The sequence below is a fragment of the Triticum dicoccoides genome, chromosome 6A, assembly GCF_002162155.2.
Source record: "Triticum dicoccoides isolate Atlit2015 ecotype Zavitan chromosome 6A, WEW_v2.0, whole genome shotgun sequence".
Classification (NCBI taxonomy): domain Eukaryota; kingdom Viridiplantae; phylum Streptophyta; class Magnoliopsida; order Poales; family Poaceae; genus Triticum; species Triticum dicoccoides.
In genome coordinates, this window is record NC_041390.1 from 494,646,095 (window position 1) to 494,655,032 (window position 8,938).

The following is an 8,938-nucleotide window of genomic DNA, read 5'->3' on the forward strand; positions in this document are numbered from 1 at the left end:
TTTGCTGGCTTGTTTTGGCAGCATGACGTTACGTCATGGCCCGGTGATTATTCGAACCGTTTCTTTTAACCAGCCCCGCACATAACACGGGGCAATTTTTCGACACGTCTTGTCAAAGCAGAGATCGTGTCCCCTTATTACGGGATTCTCATCAATACGGGCATGGGTAACCCAACCGCGCCATCAATCGCGGCGCTTGGGGGATAAGCGAGTATTACCAGGCAAGTGGGGACGCTTAGTTTCGTCCGCACATATAAAGGGATAAGGATTCACCTTTCTATCCACGCCTTCTTCCTCCCTTACTCACCTGTTTTCGCACACTCGAGCTCTAGCGCCCAAGTCCGCACTTCCCACCTCAACCTTCTCCAATCATGTCCGGAGCGGGAGGCAAGTGGATGGTCTCCTCCGTCACGGAGGGAGACATCAAGAAACTGAGGAGAGCCGGATACCCGCCCGACGACATCGCGCACCGGCTCCCAGATGAGGGGCAGCTCATCCCCACCCCCAGGCCCCATGAGAGGGTAGTATTCCTCACCCATTTCCTCCGCGGACTGGGATTCCCTCTCTACCCCGTCGTCTAGGGGCTCATGTTTTATTACGGCCTGGATTTCCATGATCTGGCCCCGAACTTCATCCTCAACATCTCGGCGTTTATCATCGTGTGCGAGGCCTTCCTCCGCATCAAGCCCCACTTAGGCTTATGGCTGAAGACCTTCAATGTCAAGCCGAAGGTGGTGGGCGGCCGCCAGGCGGAGTGCGGAGGCGCCATGGTGGGCAAGATGCCCAACGTAACATGGCTCGAGGGCTCCTTTGTGGAAACCATAAAGGGGTGGTAATCGGGGTGGTTCTATATCATCGAGCCGCGCGACCCTGCATGGGCAGCGGCCCCCGAGTTCCGATCTGGCATCCCCACACGGCTCACCTCCTAGAAAGAGAAGGGCCTGTCCTAGGGTAGTTCGAAAGAGCTGACCGGACTCCAAACATGTATTCAAAACATGGTGGACAAGAAGCTCAAGCTTGTCAACATAGTCCAAGTTATGCTCATCCGTCGGATACTCCCGTGCCAACAATGGGAGTTCAACTTGTGCAACTTCAATCCGGTGCAACACCGAACTCTGAACAGGCTCTTCAACACGACTCATGAAGACGCCTGGAGGGCACTGTTCAAAAGTGCCGAGGTCCCCCCTATTACTGAGGATTGCGGATTTAGCGCGAAGCGCCAAGACAGTGCGGTAAGCTGCTTTACCTTTCACAGGATACTTATTTTTTTATATAAACTGACTCTATGCGGGATCTAAACTCTCGTACCTTTGATAGGACTGGCAGAAGATGGCTGGACAGATCGATTGTCCGGCTCCTTTGCCCGAAGGCCCCGCAGACGCCCTTCTGGCGAAGATGTTGACTCCGGCCCCTTATACGGTGACGGCGAAGACCAAGAAGGCCAAGGGAACCCGAAAGAGTTCCCGATGCCAGGCGTCGTCGGACTCACTGTTTGATGACTCTGCGGTGCACTCTTCCCCTGAAGACGAGGAAGAAGAAGAAGAAGATTCTCCCTCACCGACTGGGGGAGACAAGAAAAGGAAGGCCGCCCCAACTGGGGAGGCCGGAGGGTCCAAGAAGGGAAGGACTCTCCTTCCGGATAGTTCCACCACCGCCGACTAAGGCGAAGACGAGTGGTTGCCTAGGGTCAAGCCCCCGGGGAGATCGTAAGTATTCGAATACTAGAGTAACTCATAGGATTCCTTTGTCGCACTACTTTCCCTAACGCCGAACGCAATTATGCAGGCCGCCATGAGCCAGTATCGATGTATCATCGGACGGCTCCTTGGGCTTGTCGGACATGGATAGCGATCCAGTCCCGACCGCCACCTCCCCTCATCCTGCCGACGACGTTGAGGTGTTGTCTCAAGAGGCACCGGATCGAGGGGAGACAGTCCCGGAGGTGCCTCAAGGCGACCTTCTGGACTCCGGGAGCCGAGGGGACGAGGCCCCTGAGAGCTCCGAGTTCGGCCCTCAGCCGAACACCGTGTTAGAACCTCCAGCGGTTCCAGGCTCAGGAAGGCGGCCTCCTTCTAAGAGGGGCAAGACGCCTGTGCCGGTGACCTCTGTCCATCCAGAGGTGCCGGACAATCTGCTGGAAGCGCTTCGCAACGCTTCCATCGACGAGGAGCACCGCACTATCATGAGTGCGGTGATCCAGAAGGTTCAGTTCGCCAAGAGCGGATTGACTGAAGCCCGTGATAGCCTTCTAACAGGCTTTGAGGTAAGTGTTTTAAAATGTAGTAGAAATATTACCGCATAGATAGTAGCCCCTGATGCTTTGTTCGGTGTTCACAAAGAAAAGCCGAATAGAGGATCAAATAATATCATAGGAGTCTAGTATAAGTATACCAGGCCGAGGAGGGAAGCTCAACGGAGAAACTATTCTGGTCTCAGTATACTGGGACCGAACACCCAATGCCTCTGAGCGACCAGCTAAAGCAGATGGTCGAGTTGCACAAGGCGGCCGAACAGTCCATGAAGGGCCTTATAGTCCGGCTGTGGCCTGGCGACGTCCTTCCGAACAGCTACTTCGGCCTGGTGAGGTGGCTTGTGGATGCCCGCCCGCAGCTGGAGGTCGTCAAGTGATCTGTCTGGATTGAAGGTGCACGCCGGGCTTTCGCCCGTGTGAAATTGCAGTGGGTCAAGCTAGACGCCGTGAAGCTGATCAAGGAGGGGCCGCCAGAGGGCAAGGAGCACCGCCACCCCGAGACATACTATGAGGGTGTTCTGCCGGGCGCCCGTCTCATCGCGGACGAGTGTTCAAAAGATGTAATATTTGAATGAGACTTGCTCGTTTTATCCTGTATGTATGAAAACTTGTTTCATATGCGCTATGCAACGCTTGTTGGAATTTAAAATATTACCTTCTGTTTGGCTGTTTATCCTATCTGAGAGATGGCTAGTCCTCGGCTTCTGCCCCCATGCCGCGAGTGCTGGGGTGTTTGGGATAAACCTGAGCACTCTTGTTCCCATGTTTGGGTCCTTCGAGGGAGGTGCTCAGCACAACAAACAAGGCTACCGGACTAATAATGCTTTATCACTCTCACTTAGCCGTAGAATTCTATAATTTTAAATTTCGGCGAAGCCACTGGTATTCGGAAGGCCGAATTCGGGGCGCGATACATGCCTGTAAGCCGGACAGGGCCGGCCCCTCGCCCTAAGCGGCATAAGTCTTTAGGGACTCGAAAAACCTCGCCGAACAGCGACCAGTCTCTCGCCTTATCATGACAGTCAGTTTTAGCTTTCTCTACTGAGGTGCTAAGCCCGACAGAACTGGGGCACAATCGCAGTAGTTCTCCTAGCGCTACCTTAGCCGATAGAGCGGAACGTAAGGTACCAAAACATAGGAGCCGGGCAAACCCAACATTTGACCAAAGACATGATTCGGAGCTGATGCATATATTGCTATAAGTTTGGGGTGCCGCACTTGTGAAAGTGTTCGGACTTTTCACACCGCATTGTGGGGTACGTAAGCCCCTGGTGTCTTGGCCATACCAGAGTGTACGGTTGCAAGGCGTCATTAATGAACACACACACACACACACATATATATATAACAAGAATGCAATAATAGTCATAATGTCATGCATTGTTTATTAAAAAATTGTGTTAAAGTAGAGTGATACATATACTGCGATAAGAAAAGAGTAGGACTATGTCCCTTCCAAGGGCAAGCTGAGGAATGATATGAAATTGAATATTTCGCTCGTTACTGTAATCAACCTGGGAATTCCGTGGTATGATGTAGCTGTTTGCCTCCTTGGTTGCTGCATCATGTGTTCGGCAATAGTGCTGCCGGACGGTGTTTCCAGAGATTAATGTCTTGAAAGAAAAAGAAAAATAACCGAACGGGAAGCCCCTAGTGCAGTTTAGGCCGCGTCCTGGGGCGTGCCACAGTTGTGCCCCCCTCCCCACCTGTGCCCATGGTATTTTTAATGCGTAATTATGTACACGTGACATGAGTTTCGCCACTGGGCTGGGATTGGGGTGGCCGCCGTATTGCTACGCGAGCTCAGATCGCGCCAAGCGGTCTATTTTCCTATTGCCCCGAGCGCGCTTGAAGGTGTCCGGGCTGTGAAGCGCCGAACTGGTTGATTGCCTTGAGAGGCTGCTTTGCGTTTCTGCTGCGAGGGCTGCGTCATGCTCTTCTGTTTGGAGAGAGCGCTCTGTGTTTCCATTGACTGTAATAACTCCGCGAGGTCCTGGCATCTTGAGCTTGAGGTATGCATAATGCGGTACCACATTGAATCTAGCAAATGCGGTTCGCCCGAGCAGCGCGTGATAACCACTGCGGAACGGGACTATACCGAAGATTAACTCTTTGCTTCGGAAGTTATCCGGTGATCCGAAGACCACTTCCAGTGTAATTGAGCCTATGCAATGGGCCTCTACACCGGGAATGACGCCCTTAAAGGTCGTTTTTGTGGGTTTGATCCTTGAGGGGTCTATACCCATTTTGCGCACCGTGTCCTGATAAAGCAGGTTCAGACTGCTGCCGCCGTCCATAAGGACTCGAGTGAGGTGAAATCCGTCGATGATTGGGTCTAGGACCAGTGCGGCGAATCCGCCATGACGGATACTAGTGGGGTGGTCCCTGCGATCGAAGGTGATCGGACAGGAGGACCAAGGGTTGAACTTTGGGGCAACTGGCTCCAACGCATATATGTCCCAGAGCGCACGCTTTCGCTCCCTCTTGGGGATGTGGGTTGCGTATATCATGTTCACCACCCGCACTTGCGGGGGAAACCTCTTCTGTCCTCCAGTGTGCGGCTGCCGGGGCTCCTCCTCGTCATCGCTATGCGGCCCCTTGTCCTTGTTTTCGGCAATTAACTTGCCGGCCTGCTTGAACACCCAACAATCCCTGTTGGTGTGATTGGCTGGCTTGTCTGGGGTGTTGTGTATTTGACACGAGCGATCGAGTATACGGTCCAAGCTGGACGGACCCGGCGTACTTTGTTTGAATGGCTTTTTCTGCTGACCGGTTTAGAGCCTTTGAATCCGGCATTGACCGCCATATCCTCAGTATTTTCGCTGTTAATGCGGCGCTTATGCTTGTTGCGACGTGACCTGCTATTGCCATCCTTGGTATATGAGGTACCATGGTTCTTTGATATGTTATTACTGCGAGCCAGCCAGCTGTCTTCTCCCGCACAAAAGTGGGTCTGAGCGTCATGAGAGCTGCCACAGATTTCGGATTTTCCTGACCAAGGTGCCGGGCTAGCCACTCGTCTCGGATATTGTGCTTGAAAGCCGCTAAGGCCTCCGCATCCGGACAGTCGACGATTTGATTTTTCTTTGAAAGGAACCGAGTACAGAATTGCCTAGCCGACTCTTCTGGCTGCTGAATTATGTGGCTCAAGTCATCGGCATCTGGTGGTCGCACATAAGTGCCCTGAAAGTTGTCGAGGAATGCGTCTTCCAGATCTTCCCAAAAGCTAATGGAGTCCGCTGGCAAGCTGTTAAGCCAATGCCGCGCTAGTCCTTTGAGCTTTAGTGGGAGGTATTTGATGGTGTGTAAGTCATTGCCGCGGGCCATGTGGATGTGGAGGAGGAAATCCTCAATCCATACTGAGGGATCTATTGTGCCGTCGTATGACTCAATATTTACAGGTTTGAAACCTTCTGGGAATTGATGTTCCATTACTTCGTCTGTGAAGCATAAGGGGTGTGCGGCGCCTCTGTATTGGGCTGTATCATGATGCAGCTCGAATGGGTCTTGCCCGCTGTGTTCGGCCCGGCCGGATTTGCTTTTACTGTATCTGGCGTGACGTTTGTCGTCTCGCAGAGTGGTGCGCCCTCGTGATCCATAGATCGATCTTGAATGCTTTGCCTCGCGGGTCTGGGGTATCTCCCCATGCCTTTTTATTTGAATGGCGTTGGGGTGGAGGCTGAGCTTTTGGCTGGAATGCCTCTCTATCGCGGCCACGAGGTGGCCAATCAGCCGTATCATACGCTTCTTCCTCCAGTCGGGGTGGTAACCTGCGCCTTGGGTAACTCTTGGAGGGGCGCTCGAGTTTATATTCCTCGGCCGTGAGGACTTCAGTCCATTTGTCAGCTAGTAGATCTTGATCAGCTTGAAGCTGCTGCTGCTTTTTCTTGAGGCTATTTGCCGTGGCCATAAGCCGGCGCTTGAAGCGCTCTTGTTCGACTGGATCCTCTGGTACGGCGAATTCACCGTCGCCGAGGCTTGCCTCATCTTCGGAGGGGAGCATGTAATTGTCATCTTCCTCCTCTCTGTCTGCCGCTCTCTCAGGAGAGCTGGCTCCTTCATCCTCCTGCTCTAAGTCTTGCTGGAGGGGATTATTGTTGTCTTCGGCACTGTCCAGAGTGTTATTATCTCCTGTGCCAGTATCACCACTTTTGCTTTGGCGGGACTTAGAGCGGTGCCGCTAACGTCGATGTTTGGGTTGCTTCTTGGAGGGGTCACCCTCCGCTATCCCGTCGCCATTGCCTTCTTTGGGTGTATCCACCATGTATATGTCGTATGACGAGGTGGCTTTCCAGTGCCCTATAGGTGCTGGTTCATGTTCATCTTCTACATCGTCGTCCATATTGTCGATGTCTTCGGAGTCGAAGTCGAGCATGTCGGTTAAATCATCGACAGCGGCTACGAAGTGGGTGGTGGGTGGGCGTCGAATTTCTTCATCTTCCGCATCCCAATGCTGTTGGCCATAGTCCGGCCAGGGCTCTCCTGACAAAGAGAAAGACTTTAGTGAATTCAGAATGTCGCCGAAGGGCGAGTGCTGAAAGATATCCGCGGCGGTGAATTCCATGATCGGCGCCCAATCAGATTCGATTGGCAGGGGCGCGGATGGTTCGGAGTCAGAAAAAGAGTCCGGCACCTTGGAGTCACGGGCTACGCAGAGGATTATGCTGATGTTTGGCTCGACCGCCGTTGAGACTGCAGCCCCTAAGGCGGTGTCTAACCACCCGTCCTCAATTGGCGCAGTTGGCTCCGAGCTAAGGGTCGGAGCTGATACGGGCACGACATCTGGGGTACTGTTTGGCGGCAGAGCTAGGTCATACCCATCGCGATAGTGCGGCGCGCCCGGCTGTGGCTCGAATCCGTCGAATATCAAGTCTCCGCGGATGTCGGCAGTGTAGTTCAAACTTCCAAATCTGACCTGACGGCCAGGGGCGTAGCTATCAATCTGCTCCAGATGGCCAAGCGAATTAGCCCGCAGTGCAAAGCCGTCGAATACGAAGATCTGTCCGGGGAGAAAAGTCTCACCCTGGACCGCATCGCTATCGATGATAGTAGGAGCCATCAAGCCTAACAGCGACGACACGGAGGAACTTTGAATGAAAGCACCAATGTCGGTGTCAAAACCGGCGGATCTCGGGTAGGGGGTCCCGAACTGTGCGTCTAGGCCAGATGGTAATAGGAGGCAGGGGACACAATGTTTTACCCAGGCTCGGGCCCTTTTGATGGAGGTAAAACCCTACGTCCTGCTTGATTGATATTGATGATATGGGTAGTACAAGAGTAGATCTACCACGAGATTAGAGAGGCTAAACCCTAGAAGCTAGCCTATGGTATGATTGTATGTTATGGTTGTTGTCCTACGGACTAAAGCCCTTCGGTTTATATAGACACCGGAGAGGGTTAGGGTTACATAAGGTCGGTTACAAAGGAGGAGATATCCATATCCGTATTGCCTAGCTTGCCTCCCACGCCAAGTAGAGTCCCATTCGGACACAAGACGAAGTCTTCAATCTTGTATCTTCATAGTCTAATAGTCCAGCCAATGGAGATAGTCCGGCGATCCGGAGACCCCTAATCCAGGACTCCCTCATGAACCTTATCTCAACTCGGATCCGACTACGTCGGATCCGACCAGATCCTTCTGAGTCCATATTATCCGGTTAGCATCCAATGCTCCATGGCTAGTGAGACCAAGCCATCGACCATGTCATATGCTAGTCTAGTCGGCTGCGCGTCCACATAGCCCTTTCGACTAGGGACCTTTTAGGACGTTCATCACACAATGCATAGTCCCACAAACAAGTCACGTACTTGCTGATACACATCATTGATAATGTCCAAGGACTATCTTTATTCATACACACATAGGAAATATCATCATACATGATTGCCTCTAGGATATATCCAACAAACTCTAATATCACCATCGTCATATCTCAAAACAATCATAAGGAATCAAACTTCTTATAGTATTCAATGCACTTTATATGAAAGTTTTTATTATATCCCTCTTGGATTCCCATCGTATTAGGACTAAATTCATAAACAAAGCAAATTACCATGCTGTTTAGAGACTCTCAAAATAATATAAGTGAAGCATGATAGTTCATCAATTTCTTCAAAATAAAACTACCGCCATGCTCTAGAAAGATGTAATCGAAGCACTAGAGAAAATGACAAACTACTCCAAAAGATATAAGTGAAGATCAATGAGTAGTTGAATAATTATGTAACCATGTGAAGACTCTCTAACATATAAGAACTTCAGATCTTGGGATATTATTCAAACAACATGCTAAATAAGATAAAATGACATTGCAAGGATAGCACATATCATGTGAAGAAGCAAAAACTTAGGCTCAACCAAAATTGACCGATCATTGTTGAAGAAGAAATGTGGGATGCCAACCGGGGCATCCCCAAGCTTAGATGCTTGAGGCTTCTTGGAATATTAACTAGGGATGCCTTGGGCATCCCCAAGCTTGAGCTTTTGTGTCTCCTTAATTCCTCTCATATCACGGTTTCCCTAATTCTTAAAAACTTCATCCACACAAAACTCAATAAGAACTCGTGAGATAAGTTAGTATAAATCCATGCATAAGCCTTGTCATTCTCTACAGTAGCAAATCACTAAAATTATTATTTGACATTGCATACTAAATGTCTCTGCACATTTAACACTCCTATCCT